Source organism: Tupaia chinensis, unplaced genomic scaffold (genome assembly GCF_000334495.1).
Source record: "Tupaia chinensis unplaced genomic scaffold, TupChi_1.0 Scaffold000596_2, whole genome shotgun sequence".
Classification (NCBI taxonomy): domain Eukaryota; kingdom Metazoa; phylum Chordata; class Mammalia; order Scandentia; family Tupaiidae; genus Tupaia; species Tupaia belangeri.
In genome coordinates, this window is record NW_006160113.1 from 185,027 (window position 1) to 206,373 (window position 21,347).

General features: G+C 37.7%; 1 protein-coding gene across 1 annotated transcript in view; it reads left to right on the forward strand.

The window, feature by feature from the left end:
• Window positions 1–9,121: 9,121 nt before the first annotated feature.
• Window positions 9,122–21,347, forward strand: part of LOC102473204 (olfactory receptor 2L8) — a 16,698-nt gene continuing 4,472 nt past the window's right edge. The window contains exon 1 of the mRNA XM_006158410.2: window positions 9,122–9,308. The gene's annotated coding sequence lies outside the window, so the exon portion shown is untranslated. The remainder of the gene's footprint in view (window positions 9,309–21,347) is intronic.

Below are 21,347 nucleotides of genomic sequence, written 5' to 3' on the forward strand. Positions count from 1 at the left end.
TTTCAGGCCTCCTGTCTCTGTATCTGTCTTTGTCTCTCTCTACTTCTGTCTCTGTCTCTGTCTTCTCTGTTTTTTTAAATTTTTGCTTTTTAGAATTTTTTAAGGTGAGGCATTTTCAAGGCTTTCTGGCCCCTCCTATCCCTTTATATTGTTAATAATTCCTTCTCCCCCTCCCAACCCAGGGGAGGCAAAAGGGAACAGGCCTTCTTGAAGAGACATCTTCACGGCTCCTGAGAACTAGCCATTTTGGGGTAAACAGAGAAATGAAGATTTCCCATTGACAGTTAATAAATAACTTTCAAAATTTTAAAATACTGAATTTTAACAATAACAGTCAAAATATTTTTTATAATTTTGTTTGTGACTCCATAATAACAGAAACAGCGTGGTTTTAAATATTTTTGAGAAAATATTTACATGCTAACTACTCAAATTGTTGAAAAGCCCAGCACACTAGTCACACATAAACCTTCTCAATTCAGCCTTGTCCAAGTATTCTGTGATATACCATCTGCTAGCAAAATTCAGTCTCTTTTTCTTCCTTCAAAGTCTTTCTCAAAATAATCCTCTGGTATGGTTGCTCTTTTGCAATCTCTACTGATTACTATGCTGGACTGGAAAAGTCCAGGTTATTTTATGTTATAAATTTTTTTATATATCTTCTCTAATCCTCTCTGCCAGACAGAACTATTTATGGTACCAGGCCATCTTTCTAAGAGCTTCTGTTGGCTTACTTGAGATCCACCTTAGTTCCATAGTTTTCTGATTAATCTTCAGGTATGATGTTCCAGTCAAACCTTGTCCAATAATGTATTTCCAATTTCTGGATCAATGCAACAAGCATTATTGAACTTATTCAAATAACCCTTCTGCCACAAAATAAGAATATTCCCAAGTATTTTCCAATTCCAGAGTGGTCAGGAAGGAAGAAAAGTTTATGTTTCCATTTAAAGAAACAAACTATGTTTCCAAAAAGTCTTAGAGATGATAGCCCAAGACCAATAAGCTCCCCCAGCCCCAACCACTTCCTAGGACAGCTCTGAGGAGGGAAGTGTGCGTGTTCTGCCCAGGGCACATCTTCATGATGGGAGGATCTCCTGTCCATTCTACAACCTGACCACAAGGGTCTCAGCTCAGATGAATCACATGCCTCAATTTTGGTCACACTACCTGAGAATAGCACGTTGTAGATTTCTACCACATTCACAGTCCTTCCTTGACATTTTAAGTCTCCTCTTGTCTTTTCCAACTTGTTTTGGAATGGCCTTCAGGAAAACCACATCTCCAAATATACCCCCTTGACTGGAGTTACCCTGGTTCAATTCAGTGCAATAACATCACTGTGATTGGGGATGCTGGATTCCCACATGGCCGACCAGGGTTCAGGTGCCAGACTTGCTGGTTTGCTTTATTGTTTCCCTTTCTCTGTCTTCTCCCTCTGGTGAAATTGAAAAAAAAATAATAATTCAAATGGAATTAAAGAAAGAAATAAATAACATCACTTTGACTCACCTTGTCTGATGTCCTTGGTCTTGGGTCTGGGAAGGACGTAGCTCTACAGGGACACCGGTACCTGCTCACCGTCCAGTGAAGTACCTAAAACATCTAAGCACCCACTGTGCTCACATGCTCTGCCAGCCTGTGCTGAGAGGTCATGTCACTGACCATAGGTCTTGCTTCTATGCAAAATGTTCTTTCTGACATGACAATGCCTACTTTATCTGCAAAAATTCATGAGAAAAAAAATTCTGAGGACTGTTTGGAGCACTGGACCCTCACTTCTCCTCCCACTACTGAGCCTGTTTACTTTCAAATCAGAAAAAGACTTCATCCTCTGTTGTGTAGTATTGATCTCTTTGCTATCTATTGCTTTGTTAAAACATTTCTTATCTTATTACCTTGGCCCACTGGAATCTTAAGATGATAATCATAAAAATTCCCTCCTGTGCTACTTTGGAAGACAGGATGAGTTGCTATGCTTTATAATCAGAACCTACATCATCAAGTCTTAGCTATTCCTGTTTCTCTGCAAACTGATCCCCAATGTCCAAGTCTATGGGGGCCAACACTTTGGTCATCCCATTTAACTTTAGTCTTTGGAGATTAACTCATTTCTAAATTTAGTGTAAGTCAACCCTGTGCCATTCGTTTGGTACCTAGAATTAGAAGAAAGGCATATGCATTTCATTCCTTAAGAACATGATTTGAGAGCTTCAGAGAAATTAGATAATGTTCATTGAAATGCCTTCACTTTCTAAATTAGACAACTAAGAACTTAAAGAAGCCCAGAAATCACTTATGAGGGTGAGGGAAGCTCACTACTAGTGTTTCCACAAGGAATTATTGGTGATTGTGTCTACATTAAATGATGCTATAGCAAAACACTTTCTTATACTTGTGAAGTACAAAACTAGACAAATGAATTTCTCTTTTTCTGTTTTACATTTCATCACTTTACATTTTTATAATACACCATATGGTTATAAAATATGTATTTATTACATGACAATCAAATGAAGGATAATACCATAAATAAATTTTTCTATAGAGAACTTTACATTCTTTTGTTTAATATTGTATACTTCCTTTGCCTCTCCTGTCTTCCTTACAGTCGCTAGTATTTACAGTTATTCTCTCTACTACCATATCTTTGGATAATTCTGTCTCTGTCACAGAGTGCAGACATTTAGTACAGATTGAGTGGGATATAGAGTGTGTGTCTTTCAAAGTTTGGTTCATTTCACTTAACATTAAGTCTCCATATTCATCCATTTGAATCATTTTATTCAAATATATATTATTATATCAATAATATTACAGTATCAACAGGACATATTAGCATATAGTGGTTGAATGGTATTCCCTGATACATATGTGGCACAGATTTTCAATCCAGTCATCAGATCTTGAGGATTTAGGCTGATTCCATTATGAACAATTATGAATACTACTATAATAAACATTGATGTACAAGTGTCTTTCCAATAAGTGATTTTCTCTCCTTTGGGATTACTGGGTCACAAGGTAGTTCTACTTGCAGTGTTCTGAGAAAACTCCATATTGCTTCCCACTGTCCTACCACCATTTTAAGAAGATTCCATTTTCAACACAGCATCGTCATCACTTGTTACCTTTCTTTCTTTCCTTCTTTCTTTCTCTCTCTTTCTTTCTTTCTTTCTTTCTTTCTTTCTTTCTTTCTTTCTTTCTTTCTTTCTTTCTTTCTTTCTTTTTCTTTCCTTTATCATAGTCATTCATACTAGGGTTAAATGGTATTTCATCATGATTTTCATTTGTATCTCCCTTATGATTAGAGAGAGTGAATTTTTTTTCATATGCTTTTTGGCCATTGCATATTTTAAAAATTAATTTAAATTTACGTTATACATTCAATTACTTAGCTTGCAAATTGAATTTACCAAAGATGAATACACTTCATAGCAGTCCAGTTGAGTATAGTATACACATTATCATCCACAGATAATAATCCAATTCTGTTTCCCATAAATGTCTTGCCTCTTTATTTTTCTCTTTAATTTCTTTCCTCACACTATCCCCTTCTCCAACCCTTTCCCACAATGTCTTCATTATCCCTAACCATTTTCCATGCTTCTCTATCCTCTAGTCTTTCCATTTCTGCCACAGAGTGCATCAGACAGTCAGTATGTGTTAAATGGAGATGTCTTTCTTTCCTAGCCTGACTTGCTTCATTCAGCAGTAAATCTTCCATATTCCTTTATTTTCTGTCAAATGCCAGGATCTTATTGCTTTGTTATTGCTGAGTAGTACTCCATAGAGCTTTTCAATCCATTTATTTGTTCTTGGACATTTGGATTGTTTCTATTTCTTAACAATCGTGAATAATGCCACAATAAACATGAATGTGCAAGCACTTTTCTTACTGAGTATTCTCCTCTCCTTTGGGTAGATATCCAAGCGTGAAATTGCTGGATCATATTTTAGTTCTATTTGTAGATCCTTGAGGAACCTCCATATTGTTCTCCACAGTTGCTGGACCAATTTACATTCCCATATACCTTTCTTACAGAGGTGTCTATTCAGCTCTTTTGCCCATTTTTAAATTGGATTATTTAAAAAAAACAATAGGTGTGATTCTTGAGTTCCCTACATATTCTGGTTATCAATCCCTTGTCTGAGGCATAATTTGAAAGTGCCTCTTATTCTGACAGTTGTCTCTTCACTCCAGTTGTTGTTTCCTTTGCTGTGCAGAAGCCTTTTAGCTTGGTATAATTTCTCCAGTCTACTTTTGGGAATTACTGCCTGTATTTTAGGAGTCTTATTTAAGAAAGTTTTGCCTACTTCAAGGTCGTCCCAGAGTTTTCTTAAGTTTTCTATTAGTAGTTACATAGTCCTAGTAACATAGTTTGATCCATATTGAGTTGATTATTGTTTGTGGTGGGAGATAGCAGTCCAGCATAGTTTTTCTGCAGGTGGATACCCAGTTCCTCCAGCACCAATCACCTACACACTTTTCTTTTCTCCACTGCATTGTCTTGTGCCCTTACTCAAAGATCAGTTGGCCTTATATTCTGAGGTGATTTCTCGATTCTCTATTCTGTTCCATTGACTTATGTGTCTATTTTTGTGCCAGTACCATGCTGTTTTGACTACCACTACTTTGTAACATTATTTGAAGTTAGGTAGAGATATTCCTCCTACTTTATTCTTTTTGTACAGTATTACCTTAGTAATACAGGGTCTTTTGTGATTTCAAACAAATTTTGATTTTTTAAAAATGTCACCAGCAATAGGATTGTAATAACATTGAATATGTGAATTAATTGTGTAAAACTGCCATTTCAATTACATTGATTCTTCCTTTCCAATGACAGATATCTTTTCTTTGTTTCTTAAAATCACATTCAATTTATTTTTTCAGTTTTTTATAGTAGTTTTTGTAGAGGTCTTTCACTTCTTTGATTAAGTTTATGTCTAGGTATCTTATTTGTCTTGTGACTATTGAAAATGGAATTTCTTTCTTCAATTCTGTCTCAATCTGTTCATTGCTGATGTATAAAAATACTATAGATTTTTGTATAGTGATTTTTGTACCTCATACTTTACTGAGTTCATTTATCACTTCTAGGAGTTTTCCCATGGATTCCTATGGATTTGCTATTTATATACTCATATCATCTGTGAAAAGGGACAGTTTAACTTCTTTTTTCCTAGCCAAATGCCTTATATTTTGCTCTCTTGTCTGATTGCATCGGTTAGAAGTTCCAGGACTATTGTCGAAAAGGAGTAAAGAAAGCAGGCAGCCTGTCTCATTCAAGTTTTTAGTAGAAAGGGATTCAGCTTTTCTCCATTCAGGGTGATATTGGTAGTGGGTCTGCCATATATGGTTTTAAATGTGTTGAGAAATGTCTCTCCTGTACCTATTTTGCTGGGAGTCTTGATTAGGAAGTGCTGCATTTTATCAAATGCTTTTTCTTCATCTATTGTATGATCAGATAGTTTCTATCTTTTCTTCTGTAAGTGTGATGTATTACATTTATTGTTTTGCATGTTGACCTATCCTTGCATTCTTTGGATAAAACCTACCTGGTTGAGATGTATGATCTTCTTAAATTGATGCTGGATTTGGTTTAGTAGTATCTTGTTGAGGATTTTTGTCTCAATATTCATCAGAGATATTGGTCTGTCATTTTCTCTTTCTTTCTTTTTTTGTTACCTTTGTCTGCTTTTGGTATCATGTTGATGGGAGCTTCATAAATGAGATTGGGAGAGTTCTTTCTTATTGGACCTTTAGAAAGACTTTGAGGAGAATTTGGGTTAGCTCTTCTTTAAAATTATTGTATAATTCAGAAGTAAAGTTATAAGGACTTGGGCTTTTCTTAACTGGGAGACTATTTATTACTGTCGATTTTATTGTTTATTCAGGCTTTCTATTACATCCTGGTCCAGCCTAGGTAACTTGTGCCTGTCCAGAAATTTGTCCATCTCACCTCAGTGCTATAGTTTGTTAGCATATGGTCACTTGTAGTATTGTCCTATAATTTTTTCTTTTTCTGATATAGCAGTTGTAATATTACCAGGTGGGTTACTGATTTTATCGATCTGGTTTTTTCCTCTTTTTTCTCAAATTAATTGAGTTAATAGTTTTTAAATTTCTTATCCTCTCAAATAACCAGCTTTTGTTTCATTTTCATTTTTTAAAAAATAATTCTTTCAGGGCAGGCAGGTGGCGTGTGGTTAAGGGCACTGGACTCTCACATGGCCAACTTCTGTTAGAGTCCTGGACCTGGCAGCTTGCTTTCTCAACTCTCTCTCTCTCTCACTTTATTCCTCTCTGGTCAAGCTAAAATACAACAATAAAGTTAAATAAAAAGAATTCTTTTAAAAGTAATAATAATTTTCATTCTCTTTTTTGCTTATTTCAGCTTTAATCTCTACTATTTCTTCTTTTATTTATGGATTTTTATTGTTGTTGCTTTTCAAGTTCCTTGAGATGTGATGATGAGTTATTTATTTGCTGCCTACTATTTTTTTTCTTGCGAGCACTAATTGCTATGTATTTCCCTCTTATGATGGCATTCAATGTTTCTCAAAGGTTATGGAGAGTGTTGTGTTCATTATGCTTGGTTTCTATATATCATTTAATTTCAGTCTTAATTTCTTTAGTAGTTTAGAAGTCATTGACGAGTAATATGTTTAGGTTCCATGTTTTTGTGTATGTTCAAGGCTCTTTCTGTGGTCGATTTCAAGTTTAATTTTATTTTGATCTGAAAATATGATATATACGGTTTCTATACTTTTTAAATTTGGTGGCTTTTTTTCCCACCATATCAATCTTTTGTCAATATTTGGAATGATTCCATGAGAAAAACAGTATTTTCTAATTGCTGAATGAAATGCAGTATATGTGTCTGTCAGGTCTATTTGGATTATGGTATCAATTAGTTCCTATGTGTCTTTATTTTTTGTCTAGATGACCTGTCCAGTAGTTACAATGGGTGAAATCCCTACAATTAGTGTGTTGTATGCTGCAGTTTTTATCACTCTTTAGATCTAGCAGTATTTTTTTTCTTTATTTCTGTTTTCATGAAATAACATTTTTCCAGCCCTTTCCTTTAAATCTGTGTATGCCTTTGACCATGAAGTATGTTTCTAGTAAGCAACATATACCAAGTTTCTATTATATTAATACATTGAGCTGTGTCTTCTATAGGAAATTTAATATATTAACACAATGTTATTATAAGTATGTGCTGATTTATTCCTGTCATTTTGTCATTCTTTTTAGGAAAAACTGTTCACATATCTAAGAATATAGATAAATACAGAATTACAACTTATAAACCTGGGTCTAGGTTAGCATTTTGCCTGATTTCCGGGGTGTAACAAGTCGATACTACTGAGGAGAAGGAAAAGGATGGCTGCCCCAGAAATGAGAGGCAGGGAGATGTTACCAGGCCTGTACTCACGGATGTTAGCTGGAACCTTCAGAATGTTTATATTGCTCAGCAGTTATAATAACGTGCCAGACTTGTCTCCATCCTTTCTTTAATATTAAGCATGTAGATATGGTTTACTACCTGTTGGTGAGTATTGATGATGACGTGCACAGTATTCTCAACTGGGCTGATCCGAGATCATGCTGGGTAAAGTCTCTTTACAATTTAAATGATGTATAGCAATTTAATGTATAAATAATAATAATAATTTTTTTAAAAAAGATTAAGCATGCTGGTCCCAATGAGATAAACATTGTCTAGTAACCTGGAGAGCTTTGAAATCATGATTTATTTATTTATTTTGGAGAGGTTTTTGCTATAGGGTGCATGTGCTCACAAGAAAGACAGAGAGAGAGAAACAGAAAGTGAGAAATCACCCCCCAAGGGGATGGCCACACTGCAATCTCTCCTCCTCCATTCTCCTCTTGGGATCTTGGGCTCACATGCACCTGGGCCTGGCATGAGTTTAAGCTACCAGGTCCGGGACTTGAACTGAAGTTGACTACATGGAAGTCCAGTGACAAAGCTATTACACTAACTGCTGGTCACTCAAATCATATTGTTGTTTTTTTTATTTTTTCCTTTTTTTTTTTTAAATTTTGTTTTGTTTTGGAGAGGTTTTCGCTATAGGGCGCGTGCGCTTGCCAGACAGACAGAGAGAGACATAGAGACAGAAAGCGAGAAATCACTCCCCAGAGGGGATGGTCACACCACAATCCCTTCTCCTCCATTCTCCTCTCGGGATCTTGGGCACGCACGCACACGTGCCCAGAGTGAGCTTTAAGTCACTAGGTCTGGGACGTGAACCGCAGTCGACTACGTGGGAGTCCAGGGACATAGCCATTATGCTAACTGCTGGTTCCCTCAAATCATGTTTTAAAGAAATAAAGCCTATCTGTTGTTAGTCTAATTTTGAGTACCAGAAGATGCAGCAGTGATCATTGGGTTAACATATTAAAGATTACTCCTTTTTGTGGGTAGGATGTTTTAAATATGTATAACATTTTTATTAAATTTACCTAAATCTGGGCAAGCAAATGGGGTAGTGGTTAAGGCAATGAACTTCCACATGGTCAAACCTAGTTCGAGTCCCAAACCCTGTGGCTTGAAACTCGTGCCGGAAACGTGTGTTTGTGCCCAATGTCACAGGGGGAGAATAGAGAAGAAGGGATGGTAGCATGACCGTGCCCCCTGGGGGGTGATTTCTCATTTTCTCTTTCACTGTCTTTCTCTGATAAGTGCATGTGTCCTAGGGCAAAAATCTCTAAAAAAAAAAAAAAAAGGAAATTTACGTAAATCTATTTTAATCTACTAAATTTTTGCCAATATAAGCAAAATTGTGAAAGAAATCGACACAAATAAACATTATTATGCATATACTGAATAATGACATAAAATATAGCCATGTAACATAGTGTTTCTTAAAATATTAGAGACTATGATGTTGGGGTAATCTGAATAAAAATATTCATTTATTTTCACACTGTGGCACATCTTGAAACCAGCTAAATGCAGTGCCAGAACTCACGCCTCCCCCTGGCCTAAGGCCAACCTGCGTCATTAGTGACTCGCCCTCTGCTGTCCGAGCCTCGTGAATGGTCCCAGGTGAACACAGCAAGCAGACTCCCTGCGCAGGGAAACAGGCGGGAGGTGCTGCCTGCTGCTCTCCGTGGAGCCTCTACAACGCCACGCGTAGGGCCGAGTGAGCGGTACACACGTGTCCCCCGGAGGACCCGGGAAGCTACTCAGAACAGGGACGTTGCTCACGCGGTGCCTGCAGAAGCGCTGCTCCACCTACGGCCGAAGTCTGCGCCCACTCGGAGATAATGAAAGGTACTAGTCCCAGTTGTAGCTGTTTCCCACGACCACATGGGGGATGAGCTCTGATGAGAGTTTTGGGGAACTTTGTTTCAGAAACAGATTTGTGTGGAGTCCCTGGACAAGGGGTCCGACACGGACAGGGGCGTCGGCGGAGGTGCAGGCGAGGACAGCGGCCGGGCTCGGCATGAAGGGAACGAGGCCAGTGCGGAATTCGGGGCGCCCACGCTGGAGCGCGCTTCTGTGGGCCCACGGGAAACTCGAACTTGAGTCACCCTGACACAGGCCATGCTCACAGCGAGGGCCACGGAGGCCGACGTTTTCTAGACCCGGGTTGAGTTTTTGTTGTTCTGTTATTTTTTTCTTTCCTTTGTTTTGCTTTGCCATGAGTGATGGTAATCTTGGTGCTGTGTCATGTGTGCTGTTTTACCTTCTGTGTCCTGTGCGTCTAGCAGGTGTCATCTCAGACAGAGATGACAGGCTCTTTCTGTTCTACTTTTAAAGTGTAGTCTCAGAGACTCAAATTTACCTACAGAGTTCACCTTTCCCTAAGTGTAAGAGCTAGAATAAGATCTAGGTTCAAACCTACCCTGACTATCTGCAGTGAACTGGTATGATGAAGCAGAATAAGCCCACCCTCATTTCAAAACAAATGGGAATAAAATCTGTGCTTTAATAAATGTCTTAATGTGGACTCCAGAGCACACTGCTTTGTTCCCAGCTCTGTCACTGGGCCACACCATAAGACAGAACTCTGATCAGTTGCTCATCTTTATGACAATTAGCCTGTATTTGAAAAAACCTGTATCTCCTCTGAATATGTGAATTGCTAAAATACTTTTTCGATACCGAATCTTCTAGAATTATTTATTAAATTTTGTTTATTGTTGTTATTATTTCTTAATTTGACCAGAGAGCGAGAGCAAAGGAAAGCGAGAAAGCAAGCCACCAGGTCCGGAACTTGAGCCACAGTCGGCCATGTGAGAGTCCCGTGCCTTAACCACAGCACCTCCTGCCTGCCCCTCATTATCTAATTTTCTACTCTTACACCGAAACGAAATGTGTGGGCAGGGAAGCAATGCATTTTGACTTCAACAAATAAGATAAATTGATAATTTCTTGTGAAACTTGGTTAATATTTGGGGAGTTTGCTCATTGTGCACAATATGTATGTTTTCGCTTTTATTTACACAGAAGATTCTATGAACATGCCTTTGCAAGCAAAGGGACACGTCTATACTAGGGACATGATGCAAGAGATGTTCACGCATCCTCTCCTTTTTACGTAGGACTCAGTACAGATTCAAGGATTGTTTCTTTTATTATGAAACAATCAAGTTTTTTTCTGCTTTCTTCTGTGTATAATGTCATTAATGCTGATGCAAAGATTAAAGGATTCTTACTAGAATTTGAAAAAGGCAGCAGGGGGCAGCAAGTGGTTTTGCAGTTAAGGCACTGGACTCCCATATGGCTGACCACAGTACGAGTCCTAGACCTAGCAGCTTGATAATCATGCCAGACACATGTGTGTGCACACTCAAAATTCCAAGAGAATAATGGAGAAGGTATTATACCATGGTCTTCCCCTCAGGGGGGTGATTTTTCAGTTTGTCTCTCTGTATATCCAGTAAGCACATGCACCCTATAGCAAAGAAAAAAATCAACAACAAAAACTCTCTCCAAATAAGTTATTTCTAGCCATTTCATTAGATGGCTAGAATAAAAGGGGCAAAAATAATTTATTTAAATTTATGGTTCAGAAGAAAAGAAATCATCTTCACATTAGTCAAATAGCTATATGGGTGCCAACTGGTGCCATGTGGTTAAAGTGGCTGAATGCCATGAGGCTATGTGTTTCAAATCTTGGACATGTGAAAAGTGGACCTCGTGTGTGTCTGTGAGCACACACATGCCTGCCCAGACTCCCAGAGGGAGGGCAAAATGGAGGGATTGTGGTGGGACCACCCCCAATAGGGAGAGATTTCCCCCCCCCTCTCTCCCCCTCTCTCCCTCCCTCTCTGTTTCTTTTTGGTAAACACACTTGCCGTTGAGCAACAGCTGAGGCTGGCTGCTGTGTCTGGCTCAGGGTTGCATTTCTAGTTAATCTCACATCAAGGATAGGGCATTAGACTATCAGAACAGCAGAATGTGGACTGTCACAGAGTGACAGCGTTGCCAATTATGGGAGACACGTTGAAATCTGGAACACATGCACGATATATTGCTCCTTTTTATTTTTTAAATTAAAAACCATCTATTATTATTATTATTTCACATTATTCACTGTACATCATTACAGCACACCAAATGAATTGACCCATCATGGATACACTGCATATAGGTCCAGTCAAAGACATCACCATATACATCATAATCAACAGAATTCTTTCCATTTTGGGTCCTGTAAATGTTTTGCTTCTTTATTCTTCCCCTTGATTCCCTCCCTCTCACCCTCTCCATTTCCTGTTCTCCTCCCCCACTGTCTCCAGTACCCACAGTGCCCAGCACTCTTCATGCTTTTATATCTTCCAATCTTTTCTGCCATAGAATGCAGACATTCAGTATATATTGAATGGGGACATACAGTGCCTCTCTTTCATAGTTTGGATTGCTTAACTCTGTAGTATATCTTCCATATTTGCCCTGTGATCTTTATCTCATATTTACATTAAGATAATATTCTCCATATCATGTAAAGTTTGCCAGAAGGAGCCCTATATAAACTACAAAACCAGACATGATCATAAATTTCTCTGCACTAGTAACTGCAAGCATTACACTTTCTACTTGACAACGAGTAAAATACTAATATAAATGATGGACTTCACCATCTGTGCAACATGTTGGTCTCTTTATGGTTCAAATGGCATTTATGAAGTTATTTGCTCTCTCAACTTTTCCTTCAAGATTATCAGAGGCCAAATAATAACAGGTCCTTGAAAACTCAGAACCCTGTGGAGAAACTTCCTAAAATATATTTGGAAATCTACGTATGTGATCATTTCTGTTTTCTTTTAAAATATATTTTAGCATTTTCTGTAGGGTATGCACATGTTAGATAAAATGTACCGCCGTATGCATTTTTAAGAGCACAGTGGTGTGGCGTCAAGGACACCCACTTCACTGTGTAACTCAGCACCGTCACCTCCTTAACCTCACCACCCCTGATTGAAATTGCACACTCACTCCCCAGCTCCCTCCTGCTCCCTCTGGCCTTTGGCAACCTCTGGTCTGGGTCTGTCCCTAAGGATTAGACTATCCAGGCATCCCTGTAACGAAACTCATGTGCTACTGGTTTTCAGTGACTGGCCCGTTTCCCGATGCATGATCCCCTTAATGTCCATTCACATGGCAGCAAGTGCCAATCTTCTTTCCTTTTTAAAATGGATTGTGATTTCATTGCATGTACACACCACATTGCGTTCACTGGTTCGCCTGGGGGTGGGTACTCAGGTCGTTTCTGCCTTTTCCCTATTGTCAATAATGCCACTGTGAATGTGATCTTGCAATCATCTGTTTAAGTGTTCGCTTTTATTTTTTGTTTCTTAAGTTTATTTCCTTCATGAGAGAGAGTCGTAGATGCAAGCTCCTTTGACAGGGTAGTCACACCACGTGTTCCCCACCCCACTAGTCCCGAGGTCAGAGGCAGACATCTGGCGTGGCCAGACCTGCCTGTTCATGAAGACGCTGGGGAACCTGGAGCTTTCCTGCACAGCCACGGCTTCACTCAGTGGCCACTGTGGGCGGCTTTTATTTCTTTGGGGTACAAACCCAGAAGTGCAATTTGCTGCATCTCATAATAATTCTATGCTTAAGTTTTTTTTTATCATCATATCTTCTTCATATTACATTGGATTACATATAACTTTACAGTGTATTACATTGTTTCTTCAAAAGGGAATGCCATGCACGTCAGTCAGTACAGAGACATTAATCTCCCCACTTCAACATTCCATATCTTTTCTGTTTTCCCCAATCATTATCTTTATTATTCTAATTATTTTTATAAAACAGTCAATTGCTATTTCTCGTTTTGCTTGTAAAAATACTTTGCCCGTCATGAAACACTTCTCAGACCAATCCAGTTGAGAATTCTATACATGTCATCATCAACAGTTATTAAGCCCTATCTGTTTCTCACTGACGTCCTGTCTCTCTATTGCTCACTTGCTATCTTTCTCTATCCTCTTCTCTTCACTTACCCCATTCCACACTGTCCTATTCTCATTAAGTACCTTCACTTCAAGAATGGTAGAGTAGTTCCTGTTCTTCCCTGAGGCAATGCAGGGCAGGTAACCATCATCTTCTCAAGTTGCAAGTTCTCAGACCTTGTTTTCCGCTTCAGCTTGCTGGTCCAAAGGCCACACGCTGGCCCTGGAGAGGCAGCTGAACGCTGGGGCATGAGCCCCGAGCCGCGGGCCCCCGGAGGGGGCCGGCCGATCGGTGGCGCAGCTGCACAACGGGGCGTGAGCCCCCGGGGCCGTCGTCTGGCTATGCTTAAGTTTTTGAAGAGCCACCAAGACTTTTCCTACAGTGGTCGTGCCTTTCACAACTACCAGCAACACTACACAGGCCTGCAATTTCCCCTAATGCTTGTCAGACATTAACTCCTACTTTTTGTTTGCTTTTCCTAATAAATTTCAAACAGCATTTCATTGTGGTTTTGAATTGCATTTCCCTAATGATTACTAATGCTGAACATCTTTTATGTGCTTATCAATTTGGATACATTCTTTGGGAAATTCTTTTTTAATCATTTTTTCATATTTAAGTGTTTTTCTTGTTAAGTTGTAGTTTTATATATTCTGGATATATAAACACTTATCACATAAGTGATGGCAGCGATTATTCCACCCTGCTTTTCCACTTTCCTGATAGTGTACTTTGATGCACAAAAGGCTCTAATTTGGTGAAATACAACTTCGCTTTTCTCATGCTGCTTGTGTTTGGGTCTCATATCCAAGGAATCACTGCCAAATTCGCTTCCATGAAGATTTCCCAGGCTTTCTCCCAGTATTTTTGTAGTTTTAGCTCTTACATTTAGGTCTTTCATCCATCTTGACTGACTTTTTCTGTATGGTATAAAGATAGGAGTTCAATTGTTTTAATGTGGATATTCAGTTTTCCAGTTGTTGAAAGACTGCTCCTTTCTCATTGAATAGATATGGCTCTCTTATAGAAAGTAATTTTACTTCGCATCCCAGAACTGATTTCTTGTCTATTTTCTCTGGTTCTTTGTGGCAGCTCTATGTCACTATCACACTGTCTGATGACTAGTTTTTCAGGAGGCATGAGTCTCCTATATTTTTCAAATTATTTAAGATTGCTTTTGCTATTCAAGATTTTTTTGAGATCCCATATGAATTTTAGTATAGAGTTTTCTATTTCCGAAAGAAAAGGTAGTCATTGGAATTTTGATAGGAATAACATTGAATCTTGAGCTGATGATGGATATATTTTAAATTATTTTTAAAAAATTCATTTTATACGTTCAATCACTATACATCTCTTAATTTGTAAAGTGAATTTACCCAACAATGATTACACTTCACACGAATCCATTTGAGGATACTATATACATATCATCAACAGATAATAATCCGTATCTGTGTCCCCAACATTTCTTCCTTCTACTTTTCTCCTTATTTTTTCCTCATACTGTCCCACTTCCCTCGCCTCTCTTCCCACAGTCTTCAGTATCCGTAACCATCGTCTGTGCTTCTGTACCCTCTAATCTTTCAATTTCAGACAGATTGCTGAGAGTTGGTATATAAGTGGAGACATACAATGTCCTTCTTTCATAGCCTGGTTTGCTTCACTCAGCAATAAATCTTCCATATTCATTCACTTTCTATCAAATGCCAGAATCTTGTGTGTGTTTGTGTGCGTGTGTGTGTTTATGACCGAGTAACATTCCATAGAGTATATGTGCCACAGTTTTTTTTTTTCTTTTGCTATATGGTACGTGTGCTCGCCAGAGAGACTGAGAGAAACAGAGAGAGAAAAAGAGAGAAATCACTCCCCCCAGAGGGGGGTGTTTCAATCCTTTCTTGCTTCATTCCTTTCTTGCTCCAATCCTTTCTCATGCTTCAATCCTTTCTCCTCCATTCTTCTCTCAGGATTTTGGGCACACATGCACAATCGCTTAGCATGAGTTTTAAGCCACCAGGTCCAGGACTCGAACCACAGTTGACTATGTGGGAGTCCAGCTACATTACCTTTATGTCATCTGCTGACCCCATGACACAGTTTTTCAACGCATTTATCTGTTCATGGACTTTTGGGTTGGTTCCCTGTCTTAAGCTGCTTGAGTTCCCTGTGTATTCTGGTTATCAGTCCTCTATCTGAAGCATAGTTTACAAAAATATTCTCACATTCCAAGGGTTGTCAATTCACACTAATTGCAGTGTCTTTTGCTGTGCAGAAACTTCTTTATATAATACAATCTCATTTGTTTATTTCATGGATTATTGCCAGTGCTTTTTTTGGGGTGTGTGTGTCTTATTTAAGAAGTTTTCGCCTACTGAATGAATCCCAGAGTTTCCCCAGTGTTTTCCACTAGTAGTTTTTTTTTTCTAAGAGTTATTGTATGTAACTTTATTTATTTATTTAAATTTGACCAGAGAGGGACAGAGTGGGGGAGGGGGTGGGAAGTGAGAAAGTAAACTGCCAGGTCTGAGACTCAAACCACCATCAGCCATGTGGGCGTCCAGTGCCCTTAACCACCACACCACCTGCCGGCCCCTCCACCAGTAGTCTTATAGTTTGAAGTCTAAGATTTAGATCTTTGATTCACTTTGGTATTACTGACATCTTAATATTGTTGTCTTCCAATCCATAAATATGGGATGCATTTTCAGGCATTCATACCTTCTTTATCTGCTCTTACCTACATTTTGTCATTTTCAGTATACTAGCTTTTTACCTCCTTATAAGTATTTTATCCCTTTTTTGCTGCTATTGTAACTGAAATTTTTTCACAATTTCCATTTCAGATTGTTTCATATTATTCAGATTGGGTTAACTTTTATACCTTTTCTTATCTAAGTTCTCTGGCTAGACTTCCACTAATAGAATGAATAAAAGTTGTGATAGTGGGCTTTCTTGTTTCAAATCTTGGAAGGAAATTTGCAGTCTTCTATTATTCAATATAACATAGATGAGAGTTAGATCTTTAACTGTGACATAAGCTTAAGCTTTACTCACGTCAATGTTTTCTTCATGTAATTCACGCACATCATTATCGATAGTCCACAGGGTAGAAGTGTGGTCCAATAACCAACTCTTTCCAATCCCAAAGGCAAAGTCTTGCATTATTTACCAGAGTTTGGCCTGTTTTCCCATATATATTGATGTTATTGAGAGTTTACAGAAAATGTATTCAAGGATACAGAATTGGAAAGATATTTTAATTTTATTTATTTATATGGTTTGAATACAGTAGCCCATACATTTTAGTTATGAGAATACTTTTCTTTGGCAACATTGACTCCATTATTATTTTGCTCCACACATCTTAAAGAATGTTCATCAGTATACATGAGTCTTTTCATGTTAATTTTTTCATTTTTAAAATGTCAATCTTCTTATGTTGTTGTTTCTTCTATTTTCTTTTCTTTCTGGTAAATTTTCCCCACTAGGTCTTTGCAAACATTTTATTTGTATTTGTTTATTTTCTTGTAGAGGTTTCTGCCATAGGGCATGTGTGCTCTCCAAGATCTCCTCCTGGGATCTTGGGCTAGTGTGAGTTTCAAGCCATGACCTTTGGGACTAGAACTGTAGTCAGCAATGTGGGAGTCCAGTAACGTAAACAATATGCCATCTGGTGCCTCCAATATGTTTTATCAATGATAGTATTTCTAATTTTCAAGAGTTATTCCCTGTCACTTTCTTTTTTAAGGCTAGTATTTATTTTGCATATTTAATATGTAACACTTTTCTAAAGATATTATTTATAAAAATTATTTTATTTATTCATTTTTGATATTTTTAACTCAGTATACAAGTGTGTGTACAAATGTATGTGTATGTGTGTTTGTGTGTATGTGCCCATGATTGTATGTGCATAGTGTGAATCTTACTCTTTCATGTTGTTAAACTTCCTCTCAAGTCTGAGGCCTTTGGCTCTAGAATAATATTTGTCTAAACTACTACAGCTCTTCAGAACGCCATGCAATGTCACCCACTGGCCATCATCCATACACATAATTCTCCCGCCAAACCCTGTCCAGTAAAGCCTGGGGATGTTATACCATTTTTCTTCCTTTTTTCTCTTTTTCTATTTAGATGATTAAGTATTCTCTTACCTAAATTCTACCATGATATATAGAAATTCAGGTAAAGTATTGGCTCTAACTAGAGCTTTCCAAATTCAGTAAGGAAGGAAGAAAGAATCTAGAATGGTGAACCAAAAAAGCAAAGGGCATGAAATAATTTGATTTTGTACAAGATAGACTTGGCAGTAAGTTGTGTTTTTTTTTTCATTATTTATACATTCAATTACCCTTTTTAGCTTACAAAGTGAATATTTCATTATGTGAACATTTCTCCCTAGTCCAGTTGATTAAATTATAAAATATCTTCGACAGATAATAAAATATTTTTTTGTCCCATTAATGCTTTACCTCCCTATTTTTTCTTCTAAATGTCCTTTCTCAGGCCCTACACTTACATACATGCTATATCTGATATTTACACCCATTTATTGTGTTTGTATATCCATTAGTCAATCAGTTTCAGTCATAGGGTGCGGACACTCAGAATATATTAAGTGGGGAGATATAATGTCTCTCCTTCATTTCCTGGCTTGCTTCACTCAGCAGTAAATCTTCCATGTTCTTCTACATCCTGTCAAAAGCCAGAGTTTTGTTATTTTTTTTAAGGCTGAATACTATTCCATAGAATATATGTGCCACAATTTTTCAGTCCATTCATCTGTTCTGGGGCATTTGGGTTGGTTCCATGTCTTAGCAATTGTGAATAGTGCCGCAATAAACATTTATGTGCAAGCATTTTTCCGATTAAGAATTCTTCTGTCCTTTCGGTAGATACCAAGGAGTGGGACTGCTGGATCATATGGTAGTTCTATTTGTACATTTTTGAGGAATCTGCAGATTGTTCTACAAAGTGGCTTGACTAATTTACATTTCCACCAGCAGCGTAAGAGAGTTTTCCCTACCCCAATGTCTCCCAGAGTTTCCCCTGTGTTTTCTGGGAGCAGTTTAATAGTTTGAGGTCTTAGATTTAGATCTTTGATCCACCTTGACTTGATTTTTGTCAGAAGTGGGAGGTAGGGGTTCAGATTCATCTTTCTTCAGGTGAAAATCCAGTTTTTGCAGCACCATTTGCTGAAGAGGTTTTCCTTTTCCCACTGGATTGACTGGTACCCCTTGTCAAAAATCAGTTGACTGTATGTGTGGGAATTTATTTCTGGGGACTCTATTCTGTTCCATTGATCCACATGTCTGTTTCTGTGCCAGTACCATGCTGTTTTGATTATCACAGCTTTGTAGTATATTTTTGGGTCAGGGAGTGAGATGTTGTCCACTCCAGTTTTCTTGTGCAGAATTGCTTTGGCAATATGGGGTCTTTTATGATTCCAGACAAACTGCATGATTGTCTTTTCTAGATCTGTGAGAATGTGTCTGGTACTTTGATTGGCATTGCATTAAATATGTAGATTAATTTGGGTAGAATTACCATTTTGATTATATTAATTCTTCCAATCCAGGAACATGGATGCCCTTCCACTTTTTTTGTGTCATTTTCAATTTCTTTTTTAGCTTCTCATCGTTTTCCTTGTGGAGGTCTTTCACTTCTTTGGTTAGATTTATTCCTAAGTATCTTACACGTTTTGTGGCTATGGTAAATGGAATAAATTTTTTCAGTTCTATCTCCGTCTGCCTGTTGTTTGTATATGTAAATGCTACAGATTTCTGTATATTGATTTTGTATCCTGCAACTTTACAGTATTCATGTATTACTTCCAGAAAATTTTTAATGGAGACCATTGGGTCTTCTATGTATAAAATCATGTCATCTGTGAATAGAGTTTCACCTCTTCTCTTCCTATTTTGATGCCCTTAAGTTTTTCCTCTTTTCTGATTGCATTGGCGAGGACTTCCAGTACTATGCTGAAAAGGAGTGGAGAAAGTGGGCATCCTTGTCTCGTACCCGTTTTTAGTGGGAAAGCTTTCAGCTCTTCTCCATTCAGGATGATGTTCGCTATGGGTTTTTCATAGATGGCTTTTATTGTGTCTATGCTGATTTTGCTGAAAGTCTTGATCATGAAGCGATGTTGTATCTTATCGAATGCTTTTTCTGCATCAATTGATATGACCGCACGGTTTCTATCTTTCTTCCTGTTAATATGGTGTTTTACATTTATGGTTTTGCGTATGTTGAACCAACCTTGCATTCCTGTAATAAAGCCTACCTGATCATGATGTATAATCTTTTTTATAAGTCGTTGGGTATGATTTCCTAGTATCTTGTTGAGAATCTTTGTGTCTATATTCATCAGAGATATTGGTCTATAGTTTTCCTTCCTTGTCCTGTCCTTACCTGATTTAAGGATAAGGGTGATAGAGGCTTCATAGAGTGAATTAGGGAGAGATTCACCCTTTTGGATCTTTAGAAATAACTTGAGCAGAGTGGGGTTAACTCTTCTTTGAAAGTTTTGTAGAATTCAGAGACGAAGCCATCAGGGCCAGGGCTTTTCTTTGTTGGAAGTTTATTTATTACTGATTCAGTCTCCTGGCTTGTTACAGGCTTATTCAGACTTTCTATATCCTCTTGGCTCAATCTTGGTAGATTATATGTGTCCAGAAATTTGTCCATTTCATCCAGATTGTCTTGTTTCTTAGCATATAGATGTTTATATTATCCTCTAATGATGGTTAGTATTTCTATTTTGTCTGTTGTTATATTGCCTGCTTCATTGCAGATTTGATTCATCTGGTTCCTTTCTCTCTTCTTTTATTGATTCTCGCTAGTGGTGTATCAAATTTATTGATCTTTTCAAAGAACCAGTTTTTACTTTCACTTATTTTCTTTCTGGTTCATTTATTTTCTATTTTATTTATTTCTGCCCATATCTTTATCATTTCCTTTCTCCTGGAGCTTTCTTTATGTTTTTGCTGTTACTTTCCCAATTCTCTGAGGCACAATGTTAGGTGAACCATTTACCTTCATTCTACTTCCTCTTAATGTGCACTGATTGCTATGAACTTCCTTCTTATGACTGCTTTAGGAGTGTCCCAAAGATTATGGAAACTCACGTCCTCATTGTCATTGGCTTCCGTGAATCTTTTGATTTCAGTATTTATTTCTTCAGTAGTTGTGGAGTCATTCAGAAGTAGGTTATTTAGTTTCCATGTATTTGAGTATTTTATGGATTTCTCCTGAACTTAAACTCAAGTTTAATTCCATCATGGTCAGAGAAGATGCTGGATATAGTTTCTATGCCTTTGAATCTAGAGGTTTGCTTTGTGCCATATGATGTGATTCCATGTGGGGGTGAGAAAAATATTATCTCATTTTTGGATGGGAAGTTTTATAGATGTCTGTTAAGTCCATTTGATTTATGGTATCATTTAGATCTTTTATCTCTTTATCTATTTTTTTGTCTAGATGATCTGTCCAGAGGAGATAGTGCAGTGTTGAAGTCTCCAACAATTAGTGTATTGCTGTCAGTCTCCTCTTTTAGATCTAATAGTCTTTCCTTCCCATATTTGGGTGCTCCTGTGTTAGCCGCATAGATATTTTTAGCATTATATCTTCTTGATCTATTGATCCTTTTACTACAATATAGTGCCCTTCTTTGTCTCTTCGAATAGTTTTTGTTTTAAAGCCTATTTTTTCAGAAATTAGTATCACAACTCCAGCTCTTTTTCATTTCCCATTTGCATGAAAAACTTTTTTTCAACCCTTCACTTTCAGTCTATGTATGTCTTTATCCATGAGATGCATTTCCTGTAGACAACAAATAGAGAGTTTCTTCTTCTTCTTCTTCTTCTTCTTCTTCTTCTTCTTCTTCTTCTTCCTCCTCCTCCT